The sequence below is a fragment of the Eleutherodactylus coqui genome, chromosome 7 (genome assembly GCF_035609145.1).
Source record: "Eleutherodactylus coqui strain aEleCoq1 chromosome 7, aEleCoq1.hap1, whole genome shotgun sequence".
Taxonomy (NCBI): domain Eukaryota; kingdom Metazoa; phylum Chordata; class Amphibia; order Anura; family Eleutherodactylidae; genus Eleutherodactylus; species Eleutherodactylus coqui.
This window is the reverse complement of record NC_089843.1, coordinates 227,069,585-227,090,786: the sequence shown is the minus strand read 5'-3', so window position 1 is coordinate 227,090,786 and position 21,202 is coordinate 227,069,585. Positions and strand designations below refer to the sequence as shown.

The window sequence follows — 21,202 nt, the reverse complement described above, 5'->3', positions numbered from 1 at the left end:
GGTAAAGAAACAAAGCTTTGGTGGAAAATCAACAATGTACCCAAAATTTGCTAAACAGACATAGAAGGGTTGTTTCTGCAAAAAACAAAGATTTTCTCAAGCTGCTTCTACACCCTCAGTTTTGCACAGTAGAACACGACAATAAAGAAGCAAAGACTCAGTGGAAAATCAAAGATGTGCTCAATAAATACATTTGACAGCTTGCTTTAGCAAGTACGCCTGAACAGGGACTTGAACCCTGGACCCTCAGATTAAAAGTCTGATGCTCTACCGACTGAGCTATCCAGGCTCTGAAAAATGCTCTTCTTAGCTCCTCTAAGCGTCTTAACATAAAATATGGAGGTAAAGAAACAAAGCTTTGGTGGAAACTCAAAAATGTGCTCAAAATCTACTAAACAGACATAGAAGGGTTGTTTCTGCAAAAAACAAAAATGTTCTCAAGCTGCTTCTTTACCCTTGGTTTTGCACAGTAGAACACGACAATACAGAAGCAAAGACTCAGTGGAAAATCAAAGATGTGCTCAATAAAGACATTTGACAGCTTGCTTTAGCAAATACGCCTGAACAGGGACTTGAACCCTGGACCCTCAGATTAAAAGTCTGATGCTCTACCGACTGAGCTATCCAGGCTCTGAAAAATGCTCTTCTTAGCTCCTCTAAGCGTCTTAACATAAAATATGGAGGTAAAGAAACAAAGCTTTGGTGGAAAATCAACAATGTACCCAAAATTTGCTAAACAGACATAGAAGGGTTGTTTCTGCAAAAAACAAAGATTTTCTCAAGCTGCTTCTATACCCTCAGTTTTGCACAGTAGAACACGACAATAAAGAAGCAAAGACTCAGTGGAAAATCAAAGATGTGCTCAATAAAGACATTTGACAGCTTGCTTTAGCAAGTACGCCTGAACAGGGACTTGAACCATGGACCCTCAGATTAAAAGTCTGATGCTCTACCGACTGAGCTATCCAGGCTCTGAAAAACGCTCTTCTTAGCTCCTCTAAGCGTCTTAACATAAAATATGGAGGTAAAGAAACAAAGCTTTGGTGGAAAATCAAAAATGTGCTCAAAATCTGCTAAAGAGACATAGAAGGGTTGTTTCTGCAATAAGCAAAGATGTTCTCAAGCTGCTTCTATACCCTTGGTTTTGCACAGTAGAACACGGCACTGAAGATGCAGAGACTCAGTGGAAAATCAAAGATGTGCTCAATAAAGACATTTGACAGCTTGCTTTAGCAAATACGCCTGAACAGGGACTTGAACCCTGGACCCTCAGATTAAAAGTCTGATGCTCTACCGACTGAGCTATCCAGGCTCTGAAAAATGCTCTTCTTAGCTCCTCTAAGCGTCTTAACATAAAATATGGAGGTAAAGAAACAAAGCTTTGGTGGAAAATCAACAATGTGCCCAAAATTTGCTAAACAGACATAGAAGGGTTGTTTCTGCAAAAAACAAAGATTTTCTCAAGCTGCTTCTATACCCTCAGTTTTGCACAGTAGAACACAACAATAAAGAAGCAAAGACTCAGTGGAAAATCAAAGATGTGCTCAATTAAGACATTTGACAGCTTGCTTTAGCAAGCACGCCTGAACAGGAACTTGAACCCTGGATCCTCAGATTAAAAGTCTGATGCTCTACCGACTGAGCTATCCAGGCTCTGAAAAATGCTCTTCTTAGCTCCTCTAAGCGTCTTAACATAAAATATGGAGGTAAAGAAACAAAGCTTTGGTGGAAAATCAAAAATGTGCTCAAAATCTGCTAAACAGACATAGAAGGGTTGTTTCTGCAATAAGCAAAGATGTTCTCAAGCTGCTTCTATACCCTTGGTTTTGCACAGTAGAACACGGCACTGAAGATGCAGAGACTCAGTGGAAAATCAAAGATGTGCTCAATAAAGACATTTGACAGCTTGCTTTAGCAAGCACGCCTGAACAGGGACTTGAACCCTGGACCCTCAGATTAAAAGTCTGATGCTCTACTGACTGAGCTATCCAGGCTCTGAAAAATGCTCTTCTTAGCTCCTCTAAGCGTCTTAACATAAAATATGGAGGTAAAGAAACAAAGCTTTGGTGGAAAATCAACAATGTGCCCAAAATTTGCTAAACAGACATAGAAGGGTTGTTTCTGCAAAAAACAAAGATTTTCTCAAGCTGCTTCTATACCCTCAGTTTTGCACAGTAGAACACAACAATAAAGAAGCAAAGACTCAGTGGAAAATCAAAGATGTGCTCAATTAAGACATTTGACAGCTTGCTTTAGCAAGCACGCCTGAACAGGAACTTGAACCCTGGATCCTCAGATTAAAAGTCTGATGCTCTACCGACTGAGCTATCCAGGCTCTGAAAAATGCTCTTCTTAGCTCCTCTAAGCGTCTTAACATAAAATATGGAGGTAAAGAAACAAAGCTTTGGTGGAAAATCAAAAATGTGCTCAAAATCTGCTAAACAGACATAGAAGGGTTGTTTCTGCAATAAGCAAAGATGTTCTCAAGCTGCTTCTATACCCTTGGTTTTGCACAGTAGAACACGGCACTGAAGATGCAGAGACTCAGTGGAAAATCAAAGATGTGCTCAATAAAGACATTTGACAGCTTGCTTTAGCAAGCACGCCTGAACAGGGACTTGAACCCTGGACCCTCAGATTAAAAGTCTGATGCTCTACTGACTGAGCTATCCAGGCTCTGAAAAATGCTCTTCTTAGCTCCTCTAAGCGTCTTAACATAAAATATGGAGGTAAAGAAACAAAGCTTTGGTGGAAAATCAACAATGTGCCCAAAATTTGCTAAACAGACATAGAAGGGTTGTTTCTGCAAAAAACAAAGATTTTCTCAAGCTGCTTCTATACCCTCAGTTTTGCACAGTAGAACACAACAATAAAGAAGCAAAGACTCAGTGGAAAATCAAAGATGTGCTCAATTAAGACATTTGACAGCTTGCTTTAGCAAGCACGCCTGAACAGGAACTTGAACCCTGGATCCTCAGATTAAAAGTCTGATGCTCTACCGACTGAGCTATCCAGGCTCTGAAAAATGCTCTTCTTAGCTCCTCTAAGCGTCTTAACATAAAATATGGAGGTAAAGAAACAAAGCTTTGGTGGAAAATCAAAAATGTGCTCAAAATCTGCTAAACAGACATAGAAGGGTTGTTTCTGCAATAAGCAAAGATGTTCTCAAGCTGCTTCTATACCCTTGGTTTTGCACAGTAGAACACGGCACTGAAGATGCAGAGACTCAGTGGAAAATCAAAGATGTGCTCAATAAAGACATTTGACAGCTTGCTTTAGCAAGCACGCCTGAACAGGAACTTGAACCCTGGATCCTCAGATTAAAAGTCTGATGCTCTACCGACTGAGCTATCCAGGCTCTGAAAAATGCTCTTCTTAGCTCCTCTAAGCGTCTTAATATAAAATATTGAGGTAAAGAAACAAAGCTTTGGTGGAAAATCAAAAATGTGCTCAAAATCTGCTAAACAGACATAGAAGGGTTGTTTCTGCAATAAGCAAAGATGTTCTCAAGCTGCTTCTATACCCTTGGTTTTGCACAGTAGAACACGGCACTGAAGATGCAGAGACTCAGTGGAAAATCAAAGATGTGCTCAATAAAGACATTTGACAGCTTGCTTTAGCAAGCACACCTGAACAGGAACTTGAACCCTGGATCCTCAGATTAAAAGTCTGATGCTCTACCGACTGAGCTATCCAGGCTCTGAAAAATGCTCTTCTTAGCTCCTCTAAGCGTCTTAACATAAAATATGGAGGTAAAGAAACAAAGCTTTGGTGGAAAATCAACAATGTACCCAAAATTTGCTAAACAGACATAGAAGGGTTGTTTCTGCAAAAAACAAAGATTTTCTCAAGCTGCTTCTACACCCTCAGTTTTGCACAGTAGAACACGACAATAAAGAAGCAAAGACTCAGTGGAAAATCAAAGATGTGCTCAATAAATACATTTGACAGCTTGCTTTAGCAAGTACGCCTGAACAGGGACTTGAACCCTGGACCCTCAGATTAAAAGTCTGATGCTCTACCGACTGAGCTATCCAGGCTCTGAAAAATGCTCTTCTTAGCTCCTCTAAGCGTCTTAACATAAAATATGGAGGTAAAGAAACAAAGCTTTGGTGGAAACTCAAAAATGTGCTCAAAATCTACTAAACAGACATAGAAGGGTTGTTTCTGCAAAAAACAAAAATGTTCTCAAGCTGCTTCTTTACCCTTGGTTTTGCACAGTAGAACACGACAATACAGAAGCAAAGACTCAGTGGAAAATCAAAGATGTGCTCAATAAAGACATTTGACAGCTTGCTTTAGCAAATACGCCTGAACAGGGACTTGAACCCTGGACCCTCAGATTAAAAGTCTGATGCTCTACCGACTGAGCTATCCAGGCTCTGAAAAATGCTCTTCTTAGCTCCTCTAAGCGTCTTAACATAAAATATGGAGGTAAAGAAACAAAGCTTTGGTGGAAAATCAACAATGTACCCAAAATTTGCTAAACAGACATAGAAGGGTTGTTTCTGCAAAAAACAAAGATTTTCTCAAGCTGCTTCTATACCCTCAGTTTTGCACAGTAGAACACGACAATAAAGAAGCAAAGACTCAGTGGAAAATCAAAGATGTGCTCAATAAAGACATTTGACAGCTTGCTTTAGCAAGTACGCCTGAACAGGGACTTGAACCATGGACCCTCAGATTAAAAGTCTGATGCTCTACCGACTGAGCTATCCAGGCTCTGAAAAACGCTCTTCTTAGCTCCTCTAAGCGTCTTAACATAAAATATGGAGGTAAAGAAACAAAGCTTTGGTGGAAAATCAAAAATGTGCTCAAAATCTGCTAAAGAGACATAGAAGGGTTGTTTCTGCAATAAGCAAAGATGTTCTCAAGCTGCTTCTATACCCTTGGTTTTGCACAGTAGAACACGGCACTGAAGATGCAGAGACTCAGTGGAAAATCAAAGATGTGCTCAATAAAGACATTTGACAGCTTGCTTTAGCAAATACGCCTGAACAGGGACTTGAACCCTGGACCCTCAGATTAAAAGTCTGATGCTCTACCGACTGAGCTATCCAGGCTCTGAAAAATGCTCTTCTTAGCTCCTCTAAGCGTCTTAACATAAAATATGGAGGTAAAGAAACAAAGCTTTGGTGGAAAATCAACAATGTGCCCAAAATTTGCTAAACAGACATAGAAGGGTTGTTTCTGCAAAAAACAAAGATTTTCTCAAGCTGCTTCTATACCCTCAGTTTTGCACAGTAGAACACAACAATAAAGAAGCAAAGACTCAGTGGAAAATCAAAGATGTGCTCAATTAAGACATTTGACAGCTTGCTTTAGCAAGCACGCCTGAACAGGAACTTGAACCCTGGATCCTCAGATTAAAAGTCTGATGCTCTACCGACTGAGCTATCCAGGCTCTGAAAAATGCTCTTCTTAGCTCCTCTAAGCGTCTTAACATAAAATATGGAGGTAAAGAAACAAAGCTTTGGTGGAAAATCAAAAATGTGCTCAAAATCTGCTAAACAGACATAGAAGGGTTGTTTCTGCAATAAGCAAAGATGTTCTCAAGCTGCTTCTATACCCTTGGTTTTGCACAGTAGAACACGGCACTGAAGATGCAGAGACTCAGTGGAAAATCAAAGATGTGCTCAATAAAGACATTTGACAGCTTGCTTTAGCAAGCACGCCTGAACAGGGACTTGAACCCTGGACCCTCAGATTAAAAGTCTGATGCTCTACTGACTGAGCTATCCAGGCTCTGAAAAATGCTCTTCTTAGCTCCTCTAAGCGTCTTAACATAAAATATGGAGGTAAAGAAACAAAGCTTTGGTGGAAAATCAACAATGTGCCCAAAATTTGCTAAACAGACATAGAAGGGTTGTTTCTGCAAAAAACAAAGATTTTCTCAAGCTGCTTCTATACCCTCAGTTTTGCACAGTAGAACACAACAATAAAGAAGCAAAGACTCAGTGGAAAATCAAAGATGTGCTCAATTAAGACATTTGACAGCTTGCTTTAGCAAGCACGCCTGAACAGGAACTTGAACCCTGGATCCTCAGATTAAAAGTCTGATGCTCTACCGACTGAGCTATCCAGGCTCTGAAAAATGCTCTTCTTAGCTCCTCTAAGCGTCTTAACATAAAATATGGAGGTAAAGAAACAAAGCTTTGGTGGAAAATCAAAAATGTGCTCAAAATCTGCTAAACAGACATAGAAGGGTTGTTTCTGCAATAAGCAAAGATGTTCTCAAGCTGCTTCTATACCCTTGGTTTTGCACAGTAGAACACGGCACTGAAGATGCAGAGACTCAGTGGAAAATCAAAGATGTGCTCAATAAAGACATTTGACAGCTTGCTTTAGCAAGCACGCCTGAACAGGAACTTGAACCCTGGATCCTCAGATTAAAAGTCTGATGCTCTACCGACTGAGCTATCCAGGCTCTGAAAAATGCTCTTCTTAGCTCCTCTAAGCGTCTTAATATAAAATATGGAGGTAAAGAAACAAAGCTTTGGTGGAAAATCAAAAATGTGCTCAAAATCTGCTAAACAGACATAGAAGGGTTGTTTCTGCAATAAGCAAAGATGTTCTCAAGCTGCTTCTATACCCTTGGTTTTGCACAGTAGAACACGGCACTGAAGATGCAGAGACTCAGTGGAAAATCAAAGATGTGCTCAATAAAGACATTTGACAGCTTGCTTTAGCAAGCACACCTGAACAGGAACTTGAACCCTGGATCCTCAGATTAAAAGTCTGATGCTCTACCGACTGAGCTGTCCAGGCTCTGAAAAATGCTCTTCTTAGCTCCTCTAAGTGTCTTAACATAAAATATGGAGGTAAAGAAACAAAGCTTTGGTGGAAAATCAAAAATGTGCTCAAAATCTGCTAAACAGACATAGAAGGGTTGTTTCTGCAATAAGCAAAGATGTTCTCAAGCTGCTTCTATACCCTTGGTTTTGCACAGTAGAACACGGCACTGAAGATGCAGAGACTCAGTGGAAAATCAAAGATGTGCTCAATAAAGACATTTGACAGCTTGCTTTAGCAAGTACGCCTGAACAGGGACTTGAACCCTGGACCCTCAGATTAAAAGTCTGATGCTCTACCGACTGAGCTATCCAGGCTCTGAAAAATGCTCTTCTTAGCTCCTCTAAGCGTCTTAACATAAAATATGGAGGTAAAGAAACAAAGCTTTGGTGGAAAATCAAAAATGTGCTCAAAATCTGCTAAACAGACATAGAAGGGTTGTTTCTGCAATAAGCAAAGATGTTCTCAAGCTGCTTCTATACCCTTGGTTTTGCACAGTAGAACACGGCACTGAAGATGCAGAGACTCAGTGGAAAATCAAAGATGTGCTCAATAAAGACATTTGACAGCTTGCTTTAGCAAGTACGCCTGAACAGGGACTTGAACCCTGGACCCTCAGATTAAAAGTCTGATGCTCTACCGACTGAGCTATCCAGGCTCTGAAAAATGCTCTTCTTAGCTCCTCTAAGTGTCTTAACATAAAATATGGAGGTAAAGAAACAAAGCTTTGGTGGAAAATCAAAAATGTGCTCAAAATCTGCTAAACAGACATAGAAGGGTTGTTTCTGCAATAAGCAAAGATGTTCTCAAGCTGCTTCTATACCCTTGGTTTTGCACAGTAGAACACGGCACTGAAGATGCAGAGACTCAGTGGAAAATCAAAGATGTGCTCAATAAATACATTTGACAGCTTGCTTTAGCAAGTACGCCTGAACAGGGACTTGAACCATGGACCCTCAGATTAAAAGTCTGATGCTCTACCGACTGAGCTATCCAGGCTCTGAAAAATGCTCTTCTTAGCTCCTCTAAGCGTCTTAACATAAAATATGGAGGTAAAGAAACAAAGCTTTGGTGGAAAATCAAAAATGTGCTCAAAATCTGCTAAAGAGACATAGAAGGGTTGTTTCTGCAATAAGCAAAGATGTTCTCAAGCTGCTTCTATACCCTTGGTTTTGCACAGTAGAACACGGCACTGAAGATGCAGAGACTCAGTGGAAAATCAAAGATGTGCTCAATAAAGACATTTGACAGCTTGCTTTAGCAAGTACGCCTGAACAGGGACTTGAACCCTGGACCCTCAGATTAAAAGTCTGATGCTCTACCGACTGAGCTATCCAGGCTCTGAAAAATGCTCTTCTTAGCTCCTCTAAGCGTCTTAACATAAAATATGGAGGTAAAGAAACAAAGCTTTGGTGGAAACTCAAAAATGTGCTCAAAATCTACTAAACAGACATAGAAGGGTTGTTTCTGCAAAAAACAAAAATGTTCTCAAGCTGCTTCTTTACCCTTGGTTTTGCACAGTAGAACACGACAATACAGAAGCAAAGACTCAGTGGAAAATCAAAGATGTGCTCAATAAAGACATTTGACAGCTTGCTTTAGCAAATACGCCTGAACAGGGACTTGAACCCTGGACCCTCAGATTAAAAGTCTGATGCTCTACCGACTGAGCTATCCAGGCTCTGAAAAATGCTCTTCTTAGCTCCTCTAAGCGTCTTAACATAAAATATGGAGGTAAAGAAACAAAGCTTTGGTGGAAAATCAAAAATGTGCTCAAAATTTGCTAAACAGACATAGAAGGGTTGTTTCTGCAAAAAACAAAGATGTTCTCAAGCTGCTTCTATACCCTTGGTTTTGCACAGTAGAACACGACAATACAGAAGCAAAGACTCAGTGGAAAATCAAAGATGTGCTCAATAAAGACATTTGACAGCTTGCTTTAGCAAATACGCCTGAACAGGGACTTGAACCCTGGACCCTCAGATTAAAAGTCTGATGCTCTACCGACTGAGCTATCCAGGCTCTGAAAAATGCTCTTCTTAGCTCCTCTAAGCGTCTTAACATAAAATATGGAGGTAAAGAAACAAAGCTTTGGTGGAAAATCAAAAATGTGCTCAAAATCTGCTAAACAGACATAGAAGGGTTGTTTCTGCAATAAGCAAAGATGTTCTCAAGCTGCTTCTATACCCTCAGTTTTGAACAGTAGAACACGGCACTGAAGATGCAGAGACTCAGTGGAAAATCAAAGATGTGCTCAATAAAGACATTTGACAGCTTGCTTTAGCAAGTACGCCTGAACAGGGACTTGAACCCTGGACCCTCAGATTAAAAGTCTGATGCTCTACCGACTGAGCTATCCAGGCTCTGAAAAATGCTCTTCTTAGCTTCTCTAAGCGTCTTAACATAAAATATGGAGGTAAAGAAACAAAGCTTTGGTGGAAAATCAAAAATGTGCTCAAAATCTGCTAAACAGACATAGAAGGGTTGTTTCTGCAATAAGCAAAGATGTTCTCAAGCTGCTTCTATACCCTTGGTTTTGCACAGTAGAACACGGCACTGAAGATGCAGAGACTCAGTGGAAAATCAAAGATGTGCTCAATAAAGACATTTGTCAGCTTGCTTTAGCAAGTACGCCTGAACAGGGACTTGAACCCTGGACCCTCAGATTAAAAGTCTGATGCTCTACCGACTGAGCTATCCAGGTTCTGAAAAATGCTCTTCTTAGCTCCTCTAAGCGTCTTAACATAAAATATGGAGGTAAAGAAACAAAGCTTTGGTGGAAAATCAAAAATGTGCTCAAAATCTGCTAAAGAGACATAGAAGGGTTGTTTCTGCAATAAGCAAAGATGTTCTCAAGCTGCTTCTATACCCTCAGTTTTGAACAGTAGAACACGGCACTGAAGATGCAGAGACTCAGTGGAAAATCAAAGATGTGCTCAATAAAGACATTTGACAGCTTGCTTTAGCAAGTACGCCTGAACAGGGACTTGAACCCTGGACCCTCAGATTAAAAGTCTGATGCTCTACCGACTGAGCTATCCAGGCTCTGAAAAATGCTCTTCTTAGCTCCTCTAAGCGTCTTAACATAAAATATGGAGGTAAAGAAACAAAGCTTTGGTGGAAAATCAACAATGTACCCAAAATTTGCTAAACAGACATAGAAGGGTTGTTTCTGCAATAAGCAAAGATGTTCTCAAGCTGCTTCTATACCCTTGGTTTTGCACAGTAGAACACGGCACTGAAGATGCAGAGACTCAGTGGAAAATCAAAGATGTGCTCAATAAAGACATTTGTCAGCTTGCTTTAGCAAGTACGCCTGAACAGGGACTTGAACCCTGGACCCTCAGATTAAAAGTCTGATGCTCTACCGACTGAGCTATCCAGGTTCTGAAAAATGCTCTTCTTAGCTCCTCTAAGCGTCTTAACATAAAATATGGAGGTAAAGAAACAAAGCTTTGGTGGAAAATCAAAAATGTGCTCAAAATCTGCTAAACAGACATAGAAGGGTTGTTTCTGCAATAAGCAAAGATGTTCTCAAGCTGCTTCTATACCCTTGGTTTTGCACAGTAGAACACGGCACTGAAGATGCAGAGACTCAGTGGAAAATCAAAGATGTGCTCAATAAAGACATTTGACAGCTTGCTTTAGCAAGTACGCCTGAACAGGGACTTGAACCCTGGACCCTCAGATTAAAAGTCTGATGCTCTACCGACTGAGCTATCCAGGCTCTGAAAAATGCTCTTCTTAGCTCCTCTAAGCGTCTTAACATAAAATATGGAGGTAAAGAAACAAAGCTTTGGTGGAAAATCAAAAATGTGCTCAAAATCTGCTAAAGAGACATAGAAGGGTTGTTTCTGCAATAAGCAAAGATGTTCTCAAGCTGCTTCTATACCCTCAGTTTTGAACAGTAGAACACGGCACTGAAGATGCAGAGACTCAGTGGAAAATCAAAGATGTGCTCAATAAAGACATTTGACAGCTTGCTTTAGCAAGTACGCCTGAACAGGGACTTGAACCCTGGACCCTCAGATTAAAAGTCTGATGCTCTACCGACTGAGCTATCCAGGCTCTGAAAAATGCTCTTCTTAGCTCCTCTAAGCGTCTTAACATAAAATATGGAGGTAAAGAAACAAAGCTTTGGTGGAAAATCAAAAATGTGCTCAAAATCTGCTAAAGAGACATAGAAGGGTTGTTTCTGCAATAAGCAAAGATGTTCTCAAGCTGCTTCTATACCCTCAGTTTTGAACAGTAGAACACGGCACTGAAGATGCAGAGACTCAGTGGAAAATCAAAGATGTGCTCAATAAAGACATTTGACAGCTTGCTTTAGCAAGTACGCCTGAACAGGGACTTGAACCCTGGACCCTCAGATTAAAAGTCTGATGCTCTACCGACTGAGCTATCCAGGCTCTGAAAAATGCTCTTCTTAGCTCCTCTAAGCGTCTTAACATAAAATATGGAGGTAAAGAAACAAAGCTTTGGTGGAAAATCAAAAATGTGCTCAAAATCTGCTAAACAGACATAGAAGGGTTGTTTCTGCAATAAGCAAAGATGTTCTCAAGCTGCTTCTATACCCTTGGTTTTGCACAGTAGAACACGACAATACAGAAGCAAAGACTCAGTGGAAAATCAAAGATGTGCTCAATAAAGACATTTGACAGCTTGCTTTAGCAAATACGCCTGAACAGGGACTTGAACCCTGGACACTCAGATTAAAAGTCTGATGCTCTACCGACTGAGCTATCCAGGCTCTGAAAAATGCTCTTCTTAGCTCCTCTAAGCGTCTTAACATAAAATATGGAGGTAAAGAAACAAAGCTTTGGTGGAAAATCAAAAATGTGCTCAAAATCTGCTAAACAGACATAGAAGGGTTGTTTCTGCAATAAGCAAAGATGTTCTCAAGCTGCTTCTATACCCTTGGTTTTGCACAGTTGAACACGGCACTGAAGATGCAGAGACTTAGTGGAAAATCAAAGATGTGCTCAATAAAGACATTTGACAGCTTGCTTTAGCAAGTACGCCTGAACAGGGACTTGAACCCTGGACCCTCAGATTAAAAGTCTGATGCTCTACCGACTGAGCTATCCAGGCTCTGAATAATGCTCTTCTTAGCTCCTCTAAGTGTCTTAACATAAAATATGGAGGTAAAGAAACAAAGCTTTGGTGGAAAATCAAAAATGTGCTCAAAATCTGCTAAACAGACATAGAAGGGTTGTTTCTGCAATAAGCAAAGATGTTCTCAAGCTGCTTCTATACCCTTGGTTTTGCACAGTTGAACACGGCACTGAAGATGCAGAGACTTAGTGGAAAATCAAAGATGTGCTCAATAAAGACATTTGACAGCTTGCTTTAGCAAGTACGCCTGAACAGGGACTTGAACCCTGGACCCTCAGATTAAAAGTCTGATGCTCTACCGACTGAGCTATCCAGGCTCTGAATAATGCTCTTCTTAGCTCCTCTAAGTGTCTTAACATAAAATATGGAGGTAAAGAAACAAAGCTTTGGTGGAAAATCAAAAATGTGCTCAAAATCTGCTAAACAGACATAGAAGGGTTGTTTCTGCAATAAGCAAAGATGTTCTCAAGCTGCTTCTATACCCTTGGTTTTGCACAGTAGAACACGGCACTGAAGATGCAGAGACTCAGTGGAAAATCAAAGATGTGCTCAATAAAGACATTTGACAGCTTGCTTTAGCAAGTACGCCTGAACAGGGACTTGAACCCTGGACCCTCAGATTAAAAGTCTGATGCTCTACCGACTGAGCTATCCAGGCTCTGAAAAATGCTCTTCTTAGCTCCTCTAAGCGTCTTAACATAAAATATGGAGGTAAAGAAACAAAGCTTTGGTGGAAAATCAAAAATGTGCTCAAAATCTGCTAAAGAGACATAGAAGGGTTGTTTCTGCAATAAGCAAAGATGTTCTCAAGCTGCTTCTATACCCTCAGTTTTGAACAGTAGAACACGGCACTGAAGATGCAGAGACTCAGTGGAAAATCAAAGATGTGCTCAATAAAGACATTTGACAGCTTGCTTTAGCAAGTACGCCTGAACAGGGACTTGAACCCTGGACCCTCAGATTAAAAGTCTGATGCTCTACCGACTGAGCTATCCAGGCTCTGAAAAATGCTCTTCTTAGCTCCTCTAAGCGTCTTAACATAAAATATGGAGGTAAAGAAACAAAGCTTTGGTGGAAAATCAAAAATGTGCTCAAAATCTGCTAAACAGACATAGAAGGGTTGTTTCTGCAATAAGCAAAGATGTTCTCAAGCTGCTTCTATACCCTTGGTTTTGCACAGTAGAACACGGCACTGAAGATGCAGAGACTCAGTGGAAAATCAAAGATGTGCTCAATAAAGACATTTGTCAGCTTGCTTTAGCAAGTACGCCTGAACAGGGACTTGAACCCTGGACCCTCAGATTAAAAGTCTGATGCTCTACCGACTGAGCTATCCAGGTTCTGAAAAATGCTCTTCTTAGCTCCTCTAAGCGTCTTAACATAAAATATGGAGGTAAAGAAACAAAGCTTTGGTGGAAAATCAAAAATGTGCTCAAAATCTGCTAAAGAGACATAGAAGGGTTGTTTCTGCAATAAGCAAAGATGTTCTCAAGCTGCTTCTATACCCTCAGTTTTGAACAGTAGAACACGGCACTGAAGATGCAGAGACTCAGTGGAAAATCAAAGATGTGCTCAATAAAGACATTTGACAGCTTGCTTTAGCAAGTACGCCTGAACAGGGACTTGAACCCTGGACCCTCAGATTAAAAGTCTGATGCTCTACTGACTGAGCTATCCAGGCTCTGAAAAATGCTCTTCTTAGCTCCTCTAAGCGTCTTAACATAAAATATGGAGGTAAAGAAACAAAGCTTTGGTGGAAAATCAAAAATGTGCTCAAAATCTGCTAAACAGACATAGAAGGGTTGTTTCTGCAATAAGCAAAGATGTTCTCAAGCTGCTTCTATACCCTTGGTTTTGCACAGTAGAACACGGCACTGAAGATGCAGAGACTCAGTGGAAAATCAAAGATGTGCTCAATAAAGACATTTGACAGCTTGCTTTAGCAAATGCTCTACCGACTGAGCTATCCAGGCTCTGAAAAATGCTCTTCTTAGCTCCTCTAAGCGTCTTAACATAAAATATGGAGGTAAAGAAACAAAGCTTTGGTGGAAAATCAACAATGTACCCAAAATTTGCTAAACAGACATAGAAGGGTTGTTTCTGCAAAAAACAAAGATTTTCTCAAGCTGCTTCTACACCCTCAGTTTTGCACAGTAGAACACGACAATAAAGAAGCAAAGACTCAGTGGAAAATCAAAGATGTGCTCAATAAAGACATTTGGCAGCTTGCTTTAGCAAGTACGCCTGAACAGGGACTTGAACCCTGGACCCTCAGATTAAAAGTCTGATGCTCTACCGACTGAGCTATCCAGGCTCTGAAAAATGCTCTACTTAGCTCCTCTAAGCGTCTTAACATAAAATATGGAGGTAAAGAAACAAAGCTTTGGTGGAAAATCAACAATGTGCTCAAAATTTGCTAAACAGAAATAGAAGGGTTGTTTCTGCAATAAGCAAAGATGTTCTCAAGCTGCTTCTATACCCTTGGTTTTGCACAGTAGAACACAGCACTGAAGATGCAGAGACTTAGTGGAAAATCAAAGATGTGCTCAATAAAGACATTTGACAGCTTGCTTTAGCAAGTACGCCTGAACAGGGACTTGAACCCTGGACCCTCAGATTAAAAGTCTGATGCTCTACCGACTGAGCTATCCAGGCTCTGAAAAATGCTCTTCTTAGCTCCTCTAAGCGTCTTAACATAAAATATGGAGGTAAAGAAACAAAGCTTTGGTGGAAAATCAAAAATGTGCTCAAAATCTGCTAAACAGACATAGAAGGGTTGTTTCTGCAATAAGCAAAGATGTTCTCAAGCTGCTTCTATACCCTTGGTTTTGCACAGTAGAACACGGCACTGAAGATGCAGAGACTCAGTGGAAAATCAAAGATGTGCTCAATAAAGACATTTGACAGCTTGCTTTAGCAAGTACGCCTGAACAGGGACTTGAACCCTGGACCCTCAGATTAAAAGTCTGATGCTCTACCGACTGAGCTATCCAGGCTCTGAAAAATGCTCTTCTTAGCTCCTCTAAGCGTCTTAACATAAAATATGGAGGTAAAGAAACAAAGCTTTGGTGGAAAATCAAAAATGTGCTCAAAATCTGCTAAAGAGACATAGAAGGGTTGTTTCTGCAATAAGCAAAGATGTTCTCAAGCTGCTTCTATACCCTTGGTTTTGCACAGTAGAACACGGCACTGAAGATGCAGAGACTCAGTGGAAAATCAAAGATGTGCTCAATAAAGACATTTGTCAGCTTGCTTTAGCAAGTACGCCTGAACAGGGACTTGAACCCTGGACCCTCAGATTAAAAGTCTGATGCTCTACCGACTGAGCTATCCAGGTTCTGAAAAATGCTCTTCTTAGCTCCTCTAAGCGTCTTAACATAAAATATGGAGGTAAAGAAACAAAGCTTTGGTGGAAAATCAAAAATGTGCTCAAAATCTGCTAAACAGACATAGAAGGGTTGTTTCTGCAATAAGCAAAGATGTTCTCAAGCTGCTTCTATACCCTTGGTTTTGCACAGTAGAACACGGCACTGAAGATGCAGAGACTCAGTGGAAAATCAAAGATGTGCTCAATAAAGACATTTGTCAGCTTGCTTTAGCAAGTACGCCTGAACAGGGACTTGAACCCTGGACCCTCAGATTAAAAGTCTGATGCTCTACCGACTGAGCTATCCAGGTTCTGAAAAATGCTCTTCTTAGCTCCTCTAAGCGTCTTAACATAAAATATGGAGGTAAAGAAACAAAGCTTTGGTGGAAAATCAAAAATGTGCTCAAAATCTGCTAAAGAGACATAGAAGGGTTGTTTCTGCAATAAGCAAAGATGTTCTCAAGCTGCTTCTATACCCTCAGTTTTGAACAGTAGAACACGGCACTGAAGATGCAGAGACTCAGTGGAAAATCAAAGATGTGCTCAATAAAGACATTTGACAGCTTGCTTTAGCAAGTACGCCTGAACAGGGACTTGAACCCTGGACCCTCAGATTAAAAGTCTGATGCTCTACCGACTGAGCTATCCAGGCTCTGAAAAATGCTCTTCTTAGCTCCTCTAAGCGTCTTAACATAAAATATGGAGGTAAAGAAACAAAGCTTTGGTGGAAAATCAAAAATGTGCTCAAAATCTGCTAAACAGACATAGAAGGGTTGTTTCTGCAATAAGCAAAGATGTTCTCAAGCTGCTTCTATACCCTTGGTTTTGCACAGTAGAACACGGCACTGAAGATGCAGAGACTCAGTGGAAAATCAAAGATGTGCTCAATAAAGACATTTGACAGCTTGCTTTAGCAAATGCTCTACCGACTGAGCTATCCAGGCTCTGAAAAATGCTCTTCTTAGCTCCTCTAAGCGTCTTAACATAAAATATGGAGGTAAAGAAACAAAGCTTTGGTGGAAAATCAACAATGTACCCAAAATTTGCTAAACAGACATAGAAGGGTTGTTTCTGCAAAAAACAAAGATTTTCTCAAGCTGCTTCTACACCCTCAGTTTTGCACAGTAGAACACGACAATAAAGAAGCAAAGACTCAGTGGAAAATCAAAGATGTGCTCAATAAAGACATTTGGCAGCTTGCTTTAGCAAGTACGCCTGAACAGGGACTTGAACCCTGGACCCTCAGATTAAAAGTCTGATGCTCTACCGACTGAGCTATCCAGGCTCTGAAAAATGCTCTACTTAGCTCCTCTAAGCGTCTTAACATAAAATATGGAGGTAAAGAAACAAAGCTTTGGTGGAAAATCAACAATGTGCTCAAAATTTGCTAAACAGAAATAGAAGGGTTGTTTCTGCAATAAGCAAAGATGTTCTCAAGCTGCTTCTATACCCTTGGTTTTGCACAGTAGAACACAGCACTGAAGATGCAGAGACTTAGTGGAAAATCAAAGATGTGCTCAATAAAGACATTTGACAGCTTGCTTTAGCAAGTACGCCTGAACAGGGACTTGAACCCTGGACCCTCAGATTAAAAGTCTGATGCTCTACCGACTGAGCTATCCAGGCTCTGAAAAATGCTCTTCTTAGCTCCTCTAAGCGTCTTAACATAAAATATGGAGGTAAAGAAACAAAGCTTTGGTGGAAAATCAAAAATGTGCTCAAAATCTGCTAAACAGACATAGAAGGGTTGTTTCTGCAATAAGCAAAGATGTTCTCAAGCTGCTTCTATACCCTTGGTTTTGCACAGTAGAACACGGCACTGAAGATGCAGAGACTCAGTGGAAAATCAAAGATGTGCTCAATAAAGACATTTGACAGCTTGCTTTAGCAAATGCTCTACCGACTGAGCTATCCAGGCTCTGAAAAATGCTCTTCTTAGCTCCTCTAAGCGTCTTAACATAAAATATGGAGGTAAAGAAACAAAGCTTTGGTGGAAAATCAACAATGTACCCAAAATTTGCTAAACAGACATAGAAGGGTTGTTTCTGCAAAAAACAAAGATTTTCTCAAGCTGCTTCTACACCCTCAGTTTTGCACAGTAGAACACGACAATAAAGAAGCAAAGACTCAGTGGAAAATCAAAGATGTGCTCAATAAAGACATTTGGCAGCTTGCTTTAGCAAGTACGCCTGAACAGGGACTTGAACCCTGGACCCTCAGATTAAAAGTCTGATGCTCTACCGACTGAGCTATCCAGGCTCTGAAAAATGCTCTACTTAGCTCCTCTAAGCGTCTTAACATAAAATATGGAGGTAAAGAAACAAAGCTTTGGTGGAAAATCAACAATGTGCTCAAAATTTGCTAAACAGAAATAGAAGGGTTGTTTCTGCAATAAGCAAAGATGTTCTCAAGCTGCTTCTATACCCTTGGTTTTGCACAGTAGAACACAGCACTGAAGATGCAGAGACTTAGTGGAAAATCAAAGATGTGCTCAATAAAGACATTTGACAGCTTGCTTTAGCAAGTACGCCTGAACAGGGACTTGAACCCTGGACCCTCAGATTAAAAGTCTGATGCTCTACCGACTGAGCTATCCAGGCTCTGAAAAATGCTCTTCTTAGCTCCTCTAAGCGTCTTAACATAAAATATGGAGGTAAAGAAACAAAGCTTTGGTGGAAAATCAAAAATGTGCTCAAAATCTGCTAAACAGACATAGAAGGGTTGTTTCTGCAATAAGCAAAGATGTTCTCAAGCTGCTTCTATACCCTTGGTTTTGCACAGTAGAACACGGCACTGAAGATGCAGAGACTTAGTGGAAAATCAAAGATGTGCTCAATAAAGACATTTGACAGCTTGCTTTTGCACAGTAGAACACGGCACTGAAGATGCAGAGACTTAGTGGAAAATCAAAGATGTGCTCAATAAAGACATTTGACAGCTTGCTTTAGCAAGTGCGCCTTAACAGGGACTTGAACCCTGGACCCTCAGATTAAAAGTCTGATGCTCTACCGACTGAGCTATCCAGGCTCTGAAAAATGCTCTTCTTAGCTCCTCTAAGCGTCTTAACATAAAATATGGAGGTAAAGAAACAAAGTTTTGGTGGAAAATCAACAATGTGCTCAAAATCTGCTAAACAGACATAGAAGGGTTGTTTCTGCAATAAACAAAGATTTTCTCAAGCTGCTTCTATACCTTCAGTTTTGCACAGTAGAACACGACAATAAAGAAGCAAAGACTCAGTGGAAAATCAAAGATGTGCTCAATAAAGACATTTGACAGCTTGCTTTACCTTGCTTTAGCTCCTCTAAGCGTCTTAACATAAAATATGGAGTAAATACGCCTGAACAGGGACTTGAACCCTGGACCCTCAGATTAAAAGTCTGATGCTCTACCGACTGAGCTATCCAGGCTCTGAAAAATGCTCTTCTTAGCTCCTCTAAGTGTCTTAACATAAAATATGGAGGTAAAGAAACAAAGCTTTGGTGGAAAATCAAAAATGTGCTCAAAATCTGCTAAACAGACATAGAAGGGTTGTTTCTGCAATAAGCAAAGATGTTCTCAAGCTGCTTCTATACCCTTGGTTTTGCACAGTAGAACACGGCACTGAAGATGCAGAGACTCAGTGGAAAATCAAAGATGTGCTCAATAAAGACATTTGACAGCTTGCTTTAGCAAGCACGCCTGAACAGGGACTTGAACTCTGGACCCTCAGATTAAAAGTCTGATGCTCTACCGACTGAGCTATCCAGACTCTGAAAAATGCTCTTCTTAGCTCCTCTAAGCGTCTTAACATAAAATATGGAGGTAAAGAAACAAAGTTTTGGTGGAAAATCAAAAATGTGCTCAAAATCTGCTAAACAGACATAGAAGGGTTGTTTCTGCAATAAGCAAAGATGTTCTCAAGCTGCTTCTATACCCTTGGTTTTGCACAGTAGAACACGACAATACAGAAGCAAAGACTCAGTGGAAAATCAAAGATGTGCTCAATAAAGACATTTGACAGCTTGCTTTAGCAAGTATGCCTGAACAGGGACTTGAACCCTGGACCCTCAGATTAAAAGTCTGATGCTCTACCGACTGAGCTATCCAGGCTCTGAAAAATGCTCTTCTTAGCTCCTCTAAGCGTCTTAACATAAAATATGGAGGTAAAGAAACAAAGTTTTGGTGGAAAATCAACAATGTGCTCAAAATCTGCTAAACAGACATAGAAGGGTTGTTTCTGCAATAAACAAAGATTTTCTCAAGCTGCTTCTATACCTTCAGTTTTGCACAGTAGAACACGACAATAAAGAAGCAAAGACTCAGTGGAAAATCAAAGATGTGCTCAATAAAGACATTTGACAGCTTGCTTTACCTTGCTTTAGCTCCTCTAAGCGTCTTAACATAAAATATGGAGTAAATACGCCTGAACAGGGACTTGAACCCTGGACCCTCAGATTAAAAGTCTGATGCTCTACCGACTGAGCTATCCAGGCTCTGAAAAATGCTCTTCTTAGCTCCTCTAAGTGTCTTAACATAAAATATGGAGGTAAAGAAACAAAGCTTTGGTGGAAAATCAAAAATGTGCTCAAAATCTGCTAAACAGACATAGAAGGGTTGTTTCTGCAATAAGCAAAGATGTTCTCAAGCTGCTTCTATACCCTTGGTTTTGCACAGTAGAACACGGCACTGAAGATGCAGAGACTTAGTGGAAAATCAAAGATGTGCTCAATAAAGACATTTGACAGCTTGCTTTAGCAAGTGCGCCTGAACAGGGACTTGAACCCTGGACCCTCAGATTAAAAGTCTGATGCTCTACCGACTGAGCTATCCAGGCTCTGAAAAATGCTCTTCTTAGCTCCTCTAAGCGTCTTAACATAAAATATGGAGGTAAAGAAACAAAGTTTTGGTGGAAAATCAACAATGTGCTCAAAATCTGCTAAACAGACATAGAAGGGTTGTTTCTGCAATAAACAAAGATTTTCTCAAGCTGCTTCTATACCTTCAGTTTTGCACAGTAGAACACGACAATAAAGAAGCAAAGACTCAGTGGAAAATCAAAGATGTGCTCAATAAAGACATTTGACAGCTTGCTTTACCTTGCTTTAGCTCCTCTAAGCGTCTTAACATAAAATATGGAGTAAATACGCCTGAACAGGGACTTGAACCCTGGACCCTCAGATTAAAAGTCTGATGCTCTACCGACTGAGCTATCCAGGCTCTGAAAAATGCTCTTCTTAGCTCCTCTAAGTGTCTTAACATAAAATATGGAGGTAAAGAAACAAAGCTTTGGTGGAAAATCAAAAATGTGCTCAAAATCTGCTAAACAGACATAGAAGGGTTGTTTCTGCAATAAGCAAAGATGTTCTCAAGCTGCTTCTATACCCTTGGTTTTGCACAGTAGAACACGGCACTGAAGATGCAGAGACTCAGTGGAAAATCAAAGATGTGCTCAATAAAGACATTTGACAGCTTGCTTTAGCAAGCACGCCTGAACAGGGACTTGAACTCTGGACCCTCAGATTAAAAGTCTGATGCTCTACCGACTGAGCTATCCAGACTCTGAAAAATGCTCTTCTTAGCTCCTCTAAGCGTCTTAACATAAAATATGGAGGTAAAGAAACAAAGTTTTGGTGGAAAATCAAAAATGTGCTCAAAATCTGCTAAACAGACATAGAAGGGTTGTTTCTGCAATAAGCAAAGATGTTCTCAAGCTGCTTCTATACCCTTGGTTTTGCACAGTAGAACACGACAATACAGAAGCAAAGACTCAGTGGAAAATCAAAGATGTGCTCAATAAAGACATTTGACAGCTTGCTTTACCTTGCTTTAGCTCCTCTAAGCGTCTTAACATAAAATATGGAGTAAATACGCCTGAATAGGGACTTGAACCCTGGACCCTCAGATTAAAAGTCTGATGCTCTACCGACTGAGCTATCCAGGCTCTGA

The 21,202-nt window shown here is 40.4% G+C and overlaps 33 non-coding genes across 33 annotated transcripts; all 33 read right to left on the bottom strand.

Annotated features, from left to right (window-relative positions):
• Positions 1–216: 216 nt before the first annotated feature.
• TRNAK-UUU (transfer RNA lysine (anticodon UUU)) lies at positions 217–289 on the bottom strand. The gene has a single exon. It is a non-coding gene; the product is annotated as a tRNA-Lys (tRNA).
• Positions 290–557: 268 nt separating this feature from the next.
• Positions 558–630, bottom strand: TRNAK-UUU (transfer RNA lysine (anticodon UUU)). Its single transcript has one exon. It is a non-coding gene; the product is annotated as a tRNA-Lys (tRNA).
• A 609-nt stretch (positions 631–1,239) lies between these two features.
• On the bottom strand, positions 1,240–1,312 carry TRNAK-UUU (transfer RNA lysine (anticodon UUU)). Its single transcript has one exon. It is a non-coding gene; the product is annotated as a tRNA-Lys (tRNA).
• A 2,655-nt stretch (positions 1,313–3,967) lies between these two features.
• TRNAK-UUU (transfer RNA lysine (anticodon UUU)) lies at positions 3,968–4,040 on the bottom strand. Its single transcript has one exon. It is a non-coding gene; the product is annotated as a tRNA-Lys (tRNA).
• Positions 4,041–4,308: 268 nt separating this feature from the next.
• TRNAK-UUU (transfer RNA lysine (anticodon UUU)) lies at positions 4,309–4,381 on the bottom strand. The gene has a single exon. It is a non-coding gene; the product is annotated as a tRNA-Lys (tRNA).
• Positions 4,382–4,990: 609 nt separating this feature from the next.
• TRNAK-UUU (transfer RNA lysine (anticodon UUU)) lies at positions 4,991–5,063 on the bottom strand. The gene has a single exon. It is a non-coding gene; the product is annotated as a tRNA-Lys (tRNA).
• A 1,973-nt stretch (positions 5,064–7,036) lies between these two features.
• On the bottom strand, positions 7,037–7,109 carry TRNAK-UUU (transfer RNA lysine (anticodon UUU)). Its single transcript has one exon. It is a non-coding gene; the product is annotated as a tRNA-Lys (tRNA).
• A 268-nt stretch (positions 7,110–7,377) lies between these two features.
• Positions 7,378–7,450, bottom strand: TRNAK-UUU (transfer RNA lysine (anticodon UUU)). The gene has a single exon. It is a non-coding gene; the product is annotated as a tRNA-Lys (tRNA).
• A 609-nt stretch (positions 7,451–8,059) lies between these two features.
• TRNAK-UUU (transfer RNA lysine (anticodon UUU)) lies at positions 8,060–8,132 on the bottom strand. The gene has a single exon. It is a non-coding gene; the product is annotated as a tRNA-Lys (tRNA).
• Positions 8,133–8,400: 268 nt separating this feature from the next.
• Positions 8,401–8,473, bottom strand: TRNAK-UUU (transfer RNA lysine (anticodon UUU)). The gene has a single exon. It is a non-coding gene; the product is annotated as a tRNA-Lys (tRNA).
• Positions 8,474–8,741: 268 nt separating this feature from the next.
• Positions 8,742–8,814, bottom strand: TRNAK-UUU (transfer RNA lysine (anticodon UUU)). Its single transcript has one exon. It is a non-coding gene; the product is annotated as a tRNA-Lys (tRNA).
• Positions 8,815–9,082: 268 nt separating this feature from the next.
• On the bottom strand, positions 9,083–9,155 carry TRNAK-UUU (transfer RNA lysine (anticodon UUU)). Its single transcript has one exon. It is a non-coding gene; the product is annotated as a tRNA-Lys (tRNA).
• A 609-nt stretch (positions 9,156–9,764) lies between these two features.
• On the bottom strand, positions 9,765–9,837 carry TRNAK-UUU (transfer RNA lysine (anticodon UUU)). The gene has a single exon. It is a non-coding gene; the product is annotated as a tRNA-Lys (tRNA).
• A 609-nt stretch (positions 9,838–10,446) lies between these two features.
• Positions 10,447–10,519, bottom strand: TRNAK-UUU (transfer RNA lysine (anticodon UUU)). Its single transcript has one exon. It is a non-coding gene; the product is annotated as a tRNA-Lys (tRNA).
• A 268-nt stretch (positions 10,520–10,787) lies between these two features.
• Positions 10,788–10,860, bottom strand: TRNAK-UUU (transfer RNA lysine (anticodon UUU)). The gene has a single exon. It is a non-coding gene; the product is annotated as a tRNA-Lys (tRNA).
• Positions 10,861–11,128: 268 nt separating this feature from the next.
• On the bottom strand, positions 11,129–11,201 carry TRNAK-UUU (transfer RNA lysine (anticodon UUU)). Its single transcript has one exon. It is a non-coding gene; the product is annotated as a tRNA-Lys (tRNA).
• Positions 11,202–11,810: 609 nt separating this feature from the next.
• TRNAK-UUU (transfer RNA lysine (anticodon UUU)) lies at positions 11,811–11,883 on the bottom strand. Its single transcript has one exon. It is a non-coding gene; the product is annotated as a tRNA-Lys (tRNA).
• Positions 11,884–12,151: 268 nt separating this feature from the next.
• TRNAK-UUU (transfer RNA lysine (anticodon UUU)) lies at positions 12,152–12,224 on the bottom strand. Its single transcript has one exon. It is a non-coding gene; the product is annotated as a tRNA-Lys (tRNA).
• A 268-nt stretch (positions 12,225–12,492) lies between these two features.
• TRNAK-UUU (transfer RNA lysine (anticodon UUU)) lies at positions 12,493–12,565 on the bottom strand. Its single transcript has one exon. It is a non-coding gene; the product is annotated as a tRNA-Lys (tRNA).
• A 268-nt stretch (positions 12,566–12,833) lies between these two features.
• On the bottom strand, positions 12,834–12,906 carry TRNAK-UUU (transfer RNA lysine (anticodon UUU)). The gene has a single exon. It is a non-coding gene; the product is annotated as a tRNA-Lys (tRNA).
• A 1,242-nt stretch (positions 12,907–14,148) lies between these two features.
• On the bottom strand, positions 14,149–14,221 carry TRNAK-UUU (transfer RNA lysine (anticodon UUU)). The gene has a single exon. It is a non-coding gene; the product is annotated as a tRNA-Lys (tRNA).
• Positions 14,222–14,489: 268 nt separating this feature from the next.
• Positions 14,490–14,562, bottom strand: TRNAK-UUU (transfer RNA lysine (anticodon UUU)). Its single transcript has one exon. It is a non-coding gene; the product is annotated as a tRNA-Lys (tRNA).
• A 268-nt stretch (positions 14,563–14,830) lies between these two features.
• On the bottom strand, positions 14,831–14,903 carry TRNAK-UUU (transfer RNA lysine (anticodon UUU)). Its single transcript has one exon. It is a non-coding gene; the product is annotated as a tRNA-Lys (tRNA).
• A 950-nt stretch (positions 14,904–15,853) lies between these two features.
• TRNAK-UUU (transfer RNA lysine (anticodon UUU)) lies at positions 15,854–15,926 on the bottom strand. The gene has a single exon. It is a non-coding gene; the product is annotated as a tRNA-Lys (tRNA).
• Positions 15,927–16,486: 560 nt separating this feature from the next.
• On the bottom strand, positions 16,487–16,559 carry TRNAK-UUU (transfer RNA lysine (anticodon UUU)). Its single transcript has one exon. It is a non-coding gene; the product is annotated as a tRNA-Lys (tRNA).
• Positions 16,560–16,827: 268 nt separating this feature from the next.
• TRNAK-UUU (transfer RNA lysine (anticodon UUU)) lies at positions 16,828–16,900 on the bottom strand. Its single transcript has one exon. It is a non-coding gene; the product is annotated as a tRNA-Lys (tRNA).
• A 560-nt stretch (positions 16,901–17,460) lies between these two features.
• Positions 17,461–17,533, bottom strand: TRNAK-UUU (transfer RNA lysine (anticodon UUU)). The gene has a single exon. It is a non-coding gene; the product is annotated as a tRNA-Lys (tRNA).
• A 268-nt stretch (positions 17,534–17,801) lies between these two features.
• Positions 17,802–17,874, bottom strand: TRNAK-UUU (transfer RNA lysine (anticodon UUU)). Its single transcript has one exon. It is a non-coding gene; the product is annotated as a tRNA-Lys (tRNA).
• Positions 17,875–18,611: 737 nt separating this feature from the next.
• On the bottom strand, positions 18,612–18,684 carry TRNAK-UUU (transfer RNA lysine (anticodon UUU)). Its single transcript has one exon. It is a non-coding gene; the product is annotated as a tRNA-Lys (tRNA).
• Positions 18,685–19,293: 609 nt separating this feature from the next.
• TRNAK-UUU (transfer RNA lysine (anticodon UUU)) lies at positions 19,294–19,366 on the bottom strand. The gene has a single exon. It is a non-coding gene; the product is annotated as a tRNA-Lys (tRNA).
• A 310-nt stretch (positions 19,367–19,676) lies between these two features.
• Positions 19,677–19,749, bottom strand: TRNAK-UUU (transfer RNA lysine (anticodon UUU)). Its single transcript has one exon. It is a non-coding gene; the product is annotated as a tRNA-Lys (tRNA).
• A 268-nt stretch (positions 19,750–20,017) lies between these two features.
• TRNAK-UUU (transfer RNA lysine (anticodon UUU)) lies at positions 20,018–20,090 on the bottom strand. The gene has a single exon. It is a non-coding gene; the product is annotated as a tRNA-Lys (tRNA).
• A 310-nt stretch (positions 20,091–20,400) lies between these two features.
• Positions 20,401–20,473, bottom strand: TRNAK-UUU (transfer RNA lysine (anticodon UUU)). The gene has a single exon. It is a non-coding gene; the product is annotated as a tRNA-Lys (tRNA).
• Between the last annotated feature and the right edge of the window lie 729 nt (positions 20,474–21,202).